Here is a 14,893-nt window from a genome sequence, read left to right as displayed (position 1 = left end):
GTGGTTATGGTCAGGTGGCGGTGGTAGCGCTGGTAGTTATGGTCAGGTGGCGGTGGCGGAGGTGGTGGTGGTGTCGATGGTAGTTGTGTTGAGAAAGTAAGGTGAGGGAGGAATGGAATGAATAAAAAGAAGAGGGGGTGAGAAGAAAGTTTTAATGGAATGAGATTCCATGTGTAATGGATTATTCCATTCCATTAAGTAACCAAACATTATTTTCTTCATTCCCATGTAATGAATCATTTCATTCCCCTGTCATTCCTCTGCATACCAAACGCTACCATAGCCTGCTCCTTGTATTTCCAATCTTTTTTGGTTCTTGTGTGATTCTATATATCTACACACCACACCAATTACAAATGCATCATTTTTTAATTATATTGCAATATAACACAACTAATTTCATTAATTATTAAATTCTTGAGTAACGAGATTGGTCAATTCATGTCATTAGACTTTCCAAACCAATACCAATCTAATATTTCTTGGGATTTCTCGTAAAAGATGTGCTTTTGTTTGAAAACCTGTATAGAACTCAGACCATTCCCATTTACAAATCAATCCAACTCAATCTTTATTATAAAATTAATTTATCTCTCTTCCACCAACCCAATCCAACCAAACCAAACTTTCCACCCTCATTAGCAAACCAAACTTCATTACTTTTTATTAAATAAATATAATTTTATAATTGTTTTTTATTAATAATTGTTGTTTTAATTATTAAAAGTGTTTAGAAATATAAAAAATAACTTCTTTATTTAAAAATAAACAATATATATTTAATATAAAAATATTTTTAAAATATTTATATTCACCAAACACACTTAAATAAAGTAGATAACAAAATTACAATTGTAGCATTAAATATAAAATTACACTTAGAAATGATAAAAACTACATAATTATTCATCATCACCAAAATTTTGCCTAAATATTTTTATTTTGCGATCTAAAGTTTTTTTAATAAAATTTTGTAACATCATAAAATTTTAATGTTGAATAAAGAAAGTTATGTTTAGTGATTTCACGTTAATTATTTAATATCGAGTAAGGAGCGGATCATGGACTTGGAATAATTGAGATGGGTTAAGTGAGAATGGGCCTTAGGTCCATGGGATTTAAGGGATATAAATATCCCCTAAAACCCCAAACCATCATTCATTCCATCTATTTTCTAACACTCCAAGACACACACACCACACACCAAACACCGCCGGCCGGCCGAGGAGAGGAACGGACAGATCCGGGAGAGAGAAAGAGAGAGAGCGTTGGTTGTGATTAAACAAGTAAACGAGATCCAAACAAGCTCAAAAAGGTATGATTCTTGATCTTTGAAGTTTAAAGATCCAAGTTTTATAGTGTAGATACGACCGAAAATGGTTGGGAAACGTAGTGGGTGATGTCGAGCTACAAGGGTGTTAAAATTGCCCAAAATGCTGGACAGAAATCAAAGCCGTGGCTGATCTGGGCAACTTCGCCTGCAACTGGGCAACTTCGCCTTCAAAGCGATAACTTCGCCTTCAAAGCGATAACTTCGCATGAGGCCAAGTTCGCCTAATTGATAACTTCGCTTACGGCCAAGTTCGCCTAACTGGTAACTTCGCCTAAAGCCAAGTTCGCCTGATAACTTCGCCTAGAGCTAAGTTCGCCCAACTGGTAACTTCGCCTGAGGCCAAGTTCGCCTAACTGGTAACTTCGCCTAAAGCCAAGTTCGCCTGATAACTTCGCCTAGAGCTAAGTTCGCCTGAGGTTTAACTTCGCCTAAAGCCAAGTTCGCCTGATAACTTCGCCTAAAGCTAAGTTCGCCTAAGGTTTAACTTCGCATAAAGTCAAGTTCGTTTAGAAAATAAATTAAAAATCTAATGAAAAATGTGTTAAGACAGTTAATGGAAATAAAATTTTTCCAAGCTGACCTGGCAGCTCGACCCCAGCCAGGGGCTCTGCCCCTTGGACCCTGCTAGGGGCTGCCGCCCCTAGACCCCGCTGCCAGGGGTGCTGCCCCCGGACCCCCGTTCGTTGTGGGTCATATAAAGATAGAAATACATTATGAGAAGTGATAGTTAATTGATACGTATACTTGTTATACAGTCAGCCGTGCACAACTGAAGAAAGGGATTACGATTAACGGTGAACGTAACCATGTTCAGGTGAGTTTCTAGCCCCATTTATGTGTTATGTTTTCGGGGCTGTGTGCATACTCAATATGTTTGTTAATACGCTTATCCTAAGAGATAAGTGTATGCCTTAGGTGGATAATGTGAAATGTATGAATGATTGCTTGATGGTACGTGAACGATCTTCGGATATTGCACGTACTGTCAGGTTGTAACGCTATGTGTAATGTAAGTATGATATGTATGCTTATGTGTATGAACGTGATAAAGTTAATAAAAGAAGGAAATGACGGTTGCATGGTTGTATGGTTACGAAAAGGGTACCGAGCCCTAATAATACTCGAGGTATGATATATGGTTGTATGGTAACGAAGAGGGAATCGAACCCTACTAATATTCGAGAACTAGGGAACCGAACCCTACTAATATTCGAGGAAAGAGGGAAACCGAGCCCTAATAATACTCGTGGAAAGAGGGAAACCGAGTCCTAATAATACTCGTGGAAAGAGGGTACCGAGCCCTAATAATACTCGAGGAAGGAGGGTACCGAGCCCTAATAATACTCGAGGAATGTAGGGCGTAATGCTCTTTATAACGTAAGATATGAAAGTAAGTTAATACAAAAGAAAGAATGAAAGTATGAAAGAATGAAAGTATGAAAGTATGAAAGTATGAAAGCATGAATGAAAGAATATAAGTTTATGTGTATTGTATAGTGTATGATTAACTAGAACTCACTCAGCGTAGCTGACTTTTAGTATGCACGCAGGTGAGTAGGATGAGGCGGCTTGCTTGAGGAGACACGTGGCATTGAACAAGAGTCTGGCATCTGAAGACTTATGATGTTTTAATTTTAATGCTTTAATGTTGAAAGACAAAGGATGTTTTGAGACAAGTTATGAATTATGTAATGTTTTATGAAAGTTTTATATTCCGTGTAAATGTTTTAGTTAACTCTGATATTTAGAACTGCGTTTATGAGTAAATCCAACACGAAAATAGGGCTACCGGTAACGGGGCCTTACAAATTTATACTAGTGTGTTCACAAAAAAAACTAAACAAGACTGTGTTTTTAGATTTTTTTTAAAACTTATTAATTAAAAGTTATTAAAGAAAACATTTTTAGACTTAAAATTAATTAGTATGAAAAGAAAAGAAAAAATAAATTAAAATGAGAACCAATAATATAGAGACATGTGGCTGCAAGTTGGGTGGGCAAACTAGATTGATATTCCGAATGGTTCGGCCAATTTTAAAGCATTTTTCAATTTTATTTATTTTTAAATAGTGTTTCAAACTAACACTAGTTTGCTAATGGGAATAGTCTCAAGGTATTTTTGTTCAATTGTAGGAATAAAATAATTAATTTACAATACTATTAAAGCAATACATGATTCACATGTCATTTAATTAGGACATCCACATATGATGCCATATAGATTCTATGTCACATATTACTTTTTTATTAATGCCAAATCACCCCTAACTACTATATAAACCTTAACATTCAACACTTCAAATCCATTTTTATTTCTCTCTCCCTCTCTCTAAATTTACGATATATTATGCTTCAAGATGAATCCGTTTTCATATCAGTCGTCCATTGCTTCGATTAGCCGGACACAACATTCTGGTAAAGTATTTATTCGATATATTAGTCACTTTTATTTAAACTTATAATATTAGTTGTTGCTAACTTTTGTTTCATATTTATATAATCAGATGGTGATAACTTTGATGTTGTTGATCTGGACGTGGTTGTTGTTATATTGACGATGACCATGTGAATAACAATTCTCTTGAAGTTCTTATTAGGGATTGTTTGGTAAGATATATTGTCATACAAAAAATTATTCGTTATTTTCATTTTCATTGTCATTTCAATTTCTTTCCACTTTGCTTTTTGTATTCTTTTTAATTGTAATCTAATTTTACAATAATCTATATAGGTTATACATCAAACTCCAAGATTCAGTGGACATGTTGAATGTTTTGATATATATGAAATAATGTTAATTTATTTCCTTATCAGAATTATTATGATAATTATTCCGATTACATCCATTGATAATTCTTACTAATTTGTTTTTTAATAGTTCAGTATATCTAACATTAATTTATTTTTAATAATTTCAGTTTATGGCTGCCGAACTTGGTAGATTGGCTAATTGCCTGAAAAAAGTATTTGACTGAGAGTAGGTTGATTGTGTTTGTTTTGGTCATTATGAATGTATTTTAGTTATTAATTTTCTATCATTTATTATTTTATGAGCTTAAACAAATCATTTAAATTAATTCATTTTTATATGAATAGCAATCTTTATTTTTTCTGTGTTAGAACTTTTGAATCTTATCTTGAAAGTCTTACCAATTAGTTATTGAACATCCAAAAAAATGAAACGTTTTTTTATAATAATAGTTACATATATTTATTTATGTTTTTTAAAATATGAAATTGACCAATATTGCAACAATCTTTTGTAGTTTTTAGTACTATTCAATCTCAACAAACTTTCCATCTTTTATATTTGACCAAATTTTAATTAGTATAAATGACAAATTTAATGTATACTGGAAATTTAAATAATTTACTTTTGATTATACTCAAAAGTTAATAAGTTATGTATTAAATACACATTAATTTATTTGACCAATTTAATATGTTGTTTATTATCTATTCAAAATTAATATTTAAAAATCTTAGATATTCACCATAATTGCTTATTTATGCTAAATATTTATCATCTTTAATTTAATGATACATTCAAATCATTTATACATTTATTTATTTCTGTTTTTAAGAACCGAGTTTTGACCACCCATTTGTGGGTTTTGAATAGTCTCCGATCTCAATAAACTTTCCATATTTTATATCTGAACAAATTTTAATTAGTCATAAATGTCAAGATTTACCTATTTGTCTAAATTATTTCGGCTAAAGTAAAAAAAATAAAATAATAAACTAAATAGAAAATAAAAAACACCCAGTCTTTTATATTTAACCAATTTTGTAATTAGATATTCACTAATGTATATATAATGAAATTGATTTTAAATAAAGCAATATATAATATTTACATTTATTTATTTTTGTTTTTACAAAACCAAAATTGACGTCTCTTGCAACAATCTTTTGTAGATTTTAATACTATTCAATGTAATCAAACTTTCCATCTTTTAGCATAAATGACAAATTGAATGTATACTGAAAATTTAAATAATTTATTTTTGATTATACTAAAAAGCTAATATGTTTTGTATTAAATACACATTAAATTATCTGACCAAGTTAGTGTGTTGTTGATTACTTATTTCAAATTTATATTTAAAAAATATTAGATATTCATTATAATTGCTTATTTATGCTAAATATTCATCATCTTTAATTTTAATGATACATTCCAATCATTTATACATTTATATATTTATGATTTTAAGAATCGAATTTGACAACTGTTTTGTAGTTTTTAAATGTCTCCAATCTCAACAAAGTTTCCATCTTTTATATTTGAATAATTTTTAATTACGCATAAATGTCAAGATTAATGTATATATAATAAAATTGATTTTAAATAAAGTAATGATGTTAATGAGTTTGAAACATAATTTACTGCAAATTGCAGTCACTTTAATAAAAGTTTAATTAGGGAATAACTTTTATGTAATAAAATTTAAATTAACCGGTTTAATTTTAATTATCTTTATATTATTTTAATTATAATTAATTAGTGAAATTAGTTGAATTAAACTTTATTGCTTCGATTTAACTTAATACATTTAACTAAAAGTTCTTTGAATCCAAATAAAACAAAAGTTTAATTAAAAAATAATTTATAATAAAATATATCTTTATTTATTTATTAATGTTTAAATGAAACTCATGTTATTTCAATCAATAATTAACAAAGAGATTTATTTGGTTCGGATGTTAGCTGTGTGTTTATCAATGACTAATTATTTGAAATTGAAGAATAAAAAACAGTTATATAACAATTACTGTATGTTTTTTCTTCCTATATATTTTTATTAATATTTTTGAATATGTTACTTTTATCTAATAACGATATTTGTCATTTGTAGTTTGTTTGGATTGCTAAATAGCAATGATTTGAACATTCGCAGACCAATTCCATTGAAGTTGTTGTCATCTTTTGATTAAAAGTTTTTTAAATCAACATATTTCTATAATATTTATGAAATTTGCACAATAATCTTGGTAACTTGCTGGTTATATTTTTAAAGTTTCCTATTGATTTCCTATACCCTATTGTGTAAAGATTAATTAGTTTATTACTTTTGTCAACCTAAAAGTATCATCTTGCTCGAAAAATATTTGTGTTGGTTGAATATGTTGTCTATATTTATATGGTTTGTTGATATGTTTTTCCACCTGTGTATAACACGGGCTATACCCTAGTAGTAAAGTATAATAAAATAATTAAGCACAGTGATCGTTTTGTTAGCTTGAGACTGATACATATAATTCCTGATCGTTTTGTTAGCTTGAGACCGATACATATAATTCCCGACTATTATTCTTCCTAAATTATTATTCAAACAAATGTTGTATTTTTTTAGAATGATGACTTTCTTGTATTTAGGCTACTGCACTATTCAAATTTGGAGAGTCCCAATGCCCCACTCTGATCAGACTATGTTGTTTTAACAGGGTCCACGTTAGCTTCAGAGTTTGGCTTGAGTGTTCCCCTGGGAAACCATATCGCCGACTGTCACTTGACAGTCATTGTGCCACTACAAGAGCAGAACTCTCTGGCATAACATATGGTGGGACGAAAACCGAGGTGGGCTCATGTTCGAAATGACAACCTTTATATAAGGCCTAGCTCAAATCCTCAATTGTCAATATTCACCCTAAAATGACACAAGTGAGATTCGAACTTGGGTCTTCACTGGAGAACCCAAACCTTCTACTAATAGGCCACAAATGCAACTTTTATATATTTGGCTTTATTAGATACAACACTCATGGATCAATATTTTTATTAATAGAAACACCGATACATTTCGATCCAAGAACTACAATTCATTATAAATAAATCAAGTATCAAGTAACCTAAAACGATTAGGAATATCTTCTACATAAGTGCACCAAGAACAAAGCCAAAACTACCGATTTCCAAATCGTCGATGATGGAATCTCATATTTTCCGTTCCCAAACAACCCCTTCAAGAACTCCCAAAAGCATAGTATCAACCAAACACTACAAAACACCTCTCCTAACCCCAATCCCATTGTCTCCATTCAAATCTCATTATACTCTACCTTCGATAATCTTAACACACAACTGAACAACACGGTCATGTTGACCAATATAATGACAATACCTGGCACAACCACAGGTGACTTGTCACACGTAAACCTGCCATCATTTTCATCATCATTAGCACCAATACCATCACCGTAATTTGACTTGTGTTCCTTTTGTGTTACTTCAAAGACAATTTTTGATAAACCCATGATCTTTAGCATTATAGTTAAAAACCCGAAAAACCATGTTGTCAAAGAAGTCACTCTCGCCATTCTTTGATAATTCCACCACATACGTAGTGATACACCTATTCGTTTACACTCCCACAAAATATAAACATTGTAAATGACGAAAATACCCACAGGGATAATGAAAGCCCATTCATTGAATGTAGGCAAGAAATGTGAGCCAATGATGATACAATATGCAGGAAGTGATGCATAACATATCTCAAGGATGGATCGGATTCCCCATAAACATACCCATAAGTAACCAAGAGCTTGTCGAAACCAAAGATTTCCTTTTATAGTAAGAAGTAACGGATTTTTATCGGTGAATAAGATCTCAAGAAACCCCATGGCCCACCTTTTTTGTTGTGTCAACGAACTCGTATATGTTAATGGTGCACAACCAAGAAAAGGAGGTGAGTCTGGTAAACAAAGGACGGATCTCCATCCTCTACCATGAATACCAATTCCCGTGAGCATATCTTCTGTTATAGATCCATAAAGCCAACCAACCTAGAAATAAATTTATGAAACTGCTTCCGTAATATCACATTGGAATATTTTACTATTTTTGAAGCCGTTCTCTTGTCTTTTAAAGGAGGACGACATGTAGGCGCCTTGTATAAAAAAAATTATATACTTCCTCCGTCTCATTTCAAGTGTCATTGTTTGAAAAACAAAAAATTTAAGAAAGTTTGAATGATTGCATTTTTTTTCTTAACAAATTACTATAATGCCCTTGACATATATAAAAAGGCAAAATTTAAAAAAGTTTAAATGATTGCACTTTTAAGGGTAATATTGGAAATCAATTAATAAAGTTTGAAAATGAACATTTGTAATGTAACAAACTAAAAAGGAAATGTAGACACTTTCAAAGGGACGGATGGAGTATATACTTAGTGGTTTCAATGAAAAAAATATAAGTGTTTGTAAGCCCTTGTCAAATGTCCCGCCCAGCCCGACCAACCGGACCAGAATTCGGACCGGTTCAACATGATCAGTTTGACTTCATTAATATCCATTTACCTTTTTGCCCCAATGTGTACCATACTCGTAGCTACTGCCCACAACATCGATTGCTGCCTCAATTAAACTAGACGGGCTCATTCGATATTCAACTTTTGCATCTGCTCCTGATAATATCTCAGCAGCTGATTCTCTCAATTCGAATGACTTCCCAAAGACTTTATGTAGATCTTCATTTCTTATATTTTCTGTTTAACACAAGAAAAAAATATTAAGAGAGAACGTGAATACAAATTCCCACTTAATTAAAGAAGAAAATTAACAAGTTTTAATTAGCTTACCAGATGTTATCTTATCATTTGTAGATAGACCATAGATAACCTTTCGTCTATGAAAACAATTTGATCCAATGTAAAATATCCCTTGAATTCCTGCTACTCCATTAAAAATATACTGGTACACGTGTAACAAAAAAGATTAGAGCTAATTAGGGAGTGTCTGGATGTGTATTTAATAATCAGAAACAAATAAGAAGTGATGGTTGAAGACATTGTTTGCTTATGTACAACTCTCAAGAATTAGTTTTCTTGGAGCTTATATGAAATTGATGGTCCGAATGTTAAAAATTAACTAGTTGAAATTAAAGTAAGATAATAATTTATAAGTTCCAAAATGCATATTGCAAAGTAAAGCTACAAGAAATTTGTTTTCATGTGAGATCTTTAGACTAGAACTGGAAAAACATAATATATAGATCAAAAGCTTAACGAAGCTAAAAATACTTACGTACATAAAAATTAGCGAGCTGATTTCCAAATGGATCGTCCTTCAATCCATCATGAAAAGCTTGAGGGAATTGAACAAAACCAAAATCTTTATCATTCTTGTAATGGAGTACCACACACATTGCATGAAGAAACACTTGTGGATTGTTTGCATACATATCACAATCTACATTGAGCATCAAGGGTGCATTTGTCATTACACCCGACACTCTAGCCTGCTCATCAGTTAAAAATGATAGATAGACATCAAAATGTATATTACTAATATCTTGTTTGCTCGTTAAACACTTTTTATTATTAATACATGACTTAATGTTCTGGAACGGGTTTTTAAGTAAATAAAAATAAATTAAGGTGTAGTAACCAAAACATTCATAGCTCCAGCTTTGTAATGATGAGGATGTTTGGGGTTTTTCTCTCTTGAGATGTATATTACATGTGGTAGTTCGTCTGTGTTCTCTGATATAACCTACAATAGTTAACAACTCTAGTTAAATGGAAAAAGAAATAATGAAATTAATCCTTTAATAATAAATTCTGTTTTTTTCGGTGAACCGATGATTATTTGGGTATGTATTGATGATTCCGAGATGTTTGGATGCGATCTCATGGATCAATTTCGTGAATATAAGTAATTTCGTGAATATAGGTATTTTCGTGAATATATATACACATAAAAGTTTCTTCTTTTAAAAATATAGCCCCACCGACAAAGGGCCCTAGACGGTGGCTGAGCCTTGTATCTCCTCCTGACGGCCCTGGATATATGTACCTTGATAATTCTGCTAACATCACGGAAATCAGCAAACCCAGAATCAGGTTCACATGTGAATGGCGTCTGAGCGGCAACCTCAATCTTCTTGTAAAGATCACCATATTCATTCTGTATTCATACACACGCAGACAAAAGAGCATATGAATATGCACAGTTAAGCTAGATTATGTACAGTACAAATCAAAGAAAATTTATACACACCTTCATCGTTTTCCATTCATGTTGGAACTCCAAAGATTCATCTTCTAAAGGCGTGGTGTCTGGAGTGAAGTACCGAAATGGAGCTCTGACTTGGATATTATACTTTTTGCAAAAAGGTACCCAAAGTTTTGCAAATTTTGTGGTCTCAACAAGCGAGTAAAACGTAAGCGGTGAGCACCCGTCATCAGAAAGATAAAGAGCTAACTTGTTTGCCGGGTAATCCACCGCCAACAAGGATAATACAGTGTTCATTGTTATGATACATGGTTCCAGGATGGGATCCGCAGTGGTGACAAAGATGTCTACTGCCAGAAACTCAGATTCGTTTACCCTGAAACACGTTTAGCCACATAAACATGAAAAATTTTATGAATCTTTACTATGTTGTAAATTCATAAATACAAATGTAACATTTGTTTTTCAAACGCACAACAATATATATATTCAAGAAAACTTGACACATACACTTAAATGACCTAAACTCTAAGAAGGCTCTAGTTTTACCTTTTCAAGAGTCGATCTGGCAACCATGGAATATTGTGACTTTGGTCTTTGAAAAAAACAACCCGATAAACAAGCATGGAGATGAGAAAAGAAAGAATTACGACCTCTATGGCTCGTGCCGTCTTATTGTTATGGACTAGTTTTTCTTGTAGAGGGAGACAGGTTGGTTCTTGCGAGTTTGTAGCCATAGTGCACCCAAGCTAAATGGTCTTTTGTAGAGTCTATTTGTGTTGTTGGTATATGTCAAGCTGTGTTGAAATGAGAATTATAGAGGATTCACAAAAGTCCATGGAGGCATCAAAATGTGACGAAAATGTGAATTCAGCAACATATGATTTCTTCATGTGATTCTTGTAAAACCTTTTATTTGATGCATATCTGTCACACACAAGCATGCACACACATATTAAATATGGAGACAAAAAACATAACTGATTTTATCCATGGTCAAAAAAGTATATTGGTGGCCCCCGCTCCTTTTGCTCAATAATGTAAACTTATTTGTTTGTATTCGAAGATGTTTATACATTGTATAAATTTACATGTTTTCGTTCGAAATTTTGAGCCCACTGTGTTTTCGTCCAAGTTTCACCACTTATTTTGCCTAAGTAATGTAGTAAACAATCTGGATTTATGCTAAGACTATTTTTTTATCGACAAACTAACATACTCCTACATATAAACCATATAGCCCACATTTTGCATAATTTGAAGTGGGAAGACACCTTAGAGCATTCTTAGCCCGTTTCCCATCTCCATATTTAAAACTACAACAACAATCGCTATATTTATCTCTTTTGTTTAATTAAATAATTTTTTTATATCTTTATCATTACAGATTATATCTATCCATAACCCGCAACCAATTTCAACAAATATTAAAAGATAAATGGAACAAACAACATATTCCCAAATTTACAAAAAAAAAATTGTTTTTTTCTCTTTCCTCTATTAACAACCACTATAATTTGCATCTCTCACAAAAATTTAAGAAATGAATTGAGAATGCTCTTAGTGTCATATCATGCCTCGTATACCTTTTTAAAATCAACAATTTGGTAATTTGTGTTCACGTTTTTCGGCTCATACTAGTTTAACCAATTTTTAAACTTAAAATTTATATATTTCATCATTCTTTCGAAAAGAATTATATCATCAAATCATGATTTTATTCTTTTCGTGTAATAATATTGTTTTAAGCGATTAGGAGGTTAAATGACAAAAAAAATATATCAGAAATAAACATCACTAATTTTGTAATAATTAAAACAAAATTTAAAATATATTAAATTATTTATACAAAAATAAACAACAATGTATAATAATTAAACATCTCACAAAAATAAAAGGCCATGTTGATTTAAATTAACGCACCGTGTTTAACTTTAAAACTTAAAAGTCACCAAGTGCAATCTCTGATATAAATGCTTTTATTTTTACTTTTTATATAACAACTTTATACTCAGATTAAAGATGAAAATGTTGGATTTTATTAGGTACTTTTATTTTTTAAAATAAGAATTTTATTCTTTAAGCATATCATTGTTATATATTTTATGGTTTCATATTAAGAAAATTATTTAACATTGCCTCTTTTCAATTAAGTAATATCTTATCAAACAAGCAACATAAATAAATGTAAAGCATGTTCTTATCCTTTGGAATGACAGCCATAACTCGTTTCTTATATTCCCCAATATTTTGGTCATTATTATCTTTATTCTCGTGTCCATCCAGTCTTGAGAACTTTGACAAACATGTGGTACTATCACTTTCATTATCTTTATTTTTTGTTGTATTATTAATTATGTCGATTAGAAACAAATATTTAATGTTTTTTTTACAGCAGAATAAATATTTTGGTAGTATGGGAAAGTGTTAAGAATTTCTATATCATGAACAGTTGTCGGTACCATTCAACATCTTGCAAACAGTATTTGTAGCGTGTAAGGGTAATGTTTTTGAAGTGATAATATATTTGACATCTTTAAATTATTGGTATGACCAACATTTATGTGTATAATATTCATATTATTAAGATATATTTTATACACTAGGTTATGTGCCCATGTCTTACACGGGTTGGACAACTTAAATTTTATAAGTGATCACTTTTGATAAATAAGGTTGAATAATACATTAAGTAAGTACAAATTTAAATTATAACTACTATTCACAAACTTAAAAATAAATCACAAATCTCTAAATACTTATTTCGATACAACATTAGATAATACACCAAAAAAATGGTAGAAACTAAAGTAAAATAGTATTATGAGAACATAAACGGTACAATCGAAACAATGCGAGCCAACCATCAATAGAAGAAAATGTTCGATTAGTTGAAGAATGTACAGTAAAGAAGAATCGATAAGGTTTTGATCGACAAAATATGGATAGAAAGAAAGATATTATAGTTAAAGATGAAAAGAAGGTGGGTCGGGTTCAATTAAAGATCCACGTACTTTTAACAATGAACCCGTTGAATAATAAAAATGTTCAGTTTATAAAAATGTTTTATAAATAAACCTAACATTTTTAAAAAATATAAAATACGTTTTGTAAAAGTAATTAGAGAAATCATTTAACAAAAAATATATAAAATGAACTTTAAAAAGTGTTTATAATTAATGTATAATTAATAGGAGAGAGAAGCAGGAAGAAAGAATAATAATGCATAAGAGAATGACATGTGACATGAGAAAACTTTTATTTATTATATAGTATAGATTATATGGTGTGAATCATCTAAATATAAAATAAGCCCTTTTAAGTAAAAACTATCACTTATTTCTTAACTTGATTTGGGTTTAAAATTTTTTGTTTACGATTTCTAAGTCGATTTATGCGGTTTGTTTCTTACGACATATAAATGGTGAAATTTGGATGCTTAGAATGATGAGTTTTCTTTACAAAAAATTTTGCAACAAACTTTATTTACTTAAAGATTTAACCGATTTATTTTTAGATAGGCGGCCTCGAGTGCATGTTGCAGAAACCAAGCAGGTAAGCTGATTTGATTCGAGGTATCCTAACCGTTTCACTATGTTTTCTATATTTTTGTTCAAATTTATATCTTCATTGATTAGCTTGTTTTTATTTTTATTCTCTATCACAAAACTTGGTTTTAACAATTAGTTTATGACTCGGATTTTCAGTGGTCTATAGGGTCAAAGAGGATATGAGAAAATGGGTAGCTTTATTATTGAAGTATGGGCAAGACTAGAAATTGCAGTCACAACAACATAATTCAATGGTCGAGTCAAAATGAGTTTATGCCACAATGAGTAATTATATTACGGGCCAATATAGATTTGGGTCAAAACAAGTAATTTTTAGTACGAGTTAAAATGGGCATGTTGACTTGCAAACAATAATTTTATATTTTTGTTGACCAATTGACTCTTTGGATAATTGAATACTTCTTTTTGGATATTTACAGATAAGATGAACCCGAATAAGTGAGGAAGCTGCAAGATCTTGCTCCAAGTATGGACAAGATAAGATAAATGTTGTAAAAAAAAACTTAGTGTAACACTATTATTACTATTAAGCTCATAGTTAAAGTCTTTAAGCTTGCAGCAAACAAACACATCTGACATGTTGGATTTCAGTGTTGTCTATATACTTCGAAAACAAGCTGAGGTATGACAAAAGCTTTAAATTTATGCCAGTTGGGGCTTCAAATGGTATTAGACTTTCATGGTTATGATTTGTGCGATTGTTTTAAATGAATAGAACGTGTGAATGTAGGTTGTAGGGGAAATAGAAAAAAAAGGCTCAGATAAAGCTGTGTTACAAGACAACATAGGTAAACATGTGGTGTAAGATCATTCCAGTTGAAGCCCATTGAAAATGTATTGCCGGCCGGTTCTGAGCAAAGATTGTTGAATAGGAGGCTAGATACATTAATGGACCGAGCCAGTTCTGAGCATGTACCAGCACCAATAGGAAACGAATGCACACTGAAACGTGTGTGTGATAATCACTAACAGAATACTTATACAATATATCACAAGCGAATTGATAAACTAAAAAAACACGCGT

General features: G+C 31.2%; 1 protein-coding gene and 1 pseudogene across 2 annotated transcripts in view; both read right to left on the bottom strand.

Annotated features, from left to right (window-relative positions):
• Positions 1-6,828: 6,828 nt before the first annotated feature.
• The window catches only part of LOC143571612 (cellulose synthase-like protein H1), a 38,264-nt gene continuing 30,199 nt past the window's right edge, over positions 6,829-14,893 (bottom strand). Inside the window, exon 9 of the mRNA XM_077056991.1 lies at positions 6,829-6,881. The gene's annotated coding sequence lies outside the window, so the exon portion shown is untranslated. The remainder of the gene's footprint in view (positions 6,882-14,893) is intronic.
• On the bottom strand, positions 6,962-11,283 carry LOC143571616 (cellulose synthase-like protein H1; annotated as a pseudogene). Its single transcript, XR_013142124.1, has 8 exons — positions 10,847-11,283; positions 10,343-10,673; positions 10,139-10,249; positions 9,731-9,835; positions 9,372-9,581; positions 8,923-9,034; positions 8,642-8,829; positions 6,962-8,125 (listed from the first exon to the last, which is right to left on the bottom strand). The product of XR_013142124.1 is annotated as a cellulose synthase-like protein H1 (transcript).

The sequence above is a fragment of the Bidens hawaiensis genome, unplaced genomic scaffold (genome assembly GCF_021521415.1).
Source record: "Bidens hawaiensis isolate Kalapana, Puna unplaced genomic scaffold, B.hawaiensis_p1.1 tig00025445_1, whole genome shotgun sequence".
In the NCBI taxonomy this organism is placed as follows: domain Eukaryota; kingdom Viridiplantae; phylum Streptophyta; class Magnoliopsida; order Asterales; family Asteraceae; genus Bidens; species Bidens hawaiensis.
The sequence above is the reverse complement of the archived record's forward strand: the minus strand, read 5'-3'. Positions and strand labels throughout refer to the sequence as shown.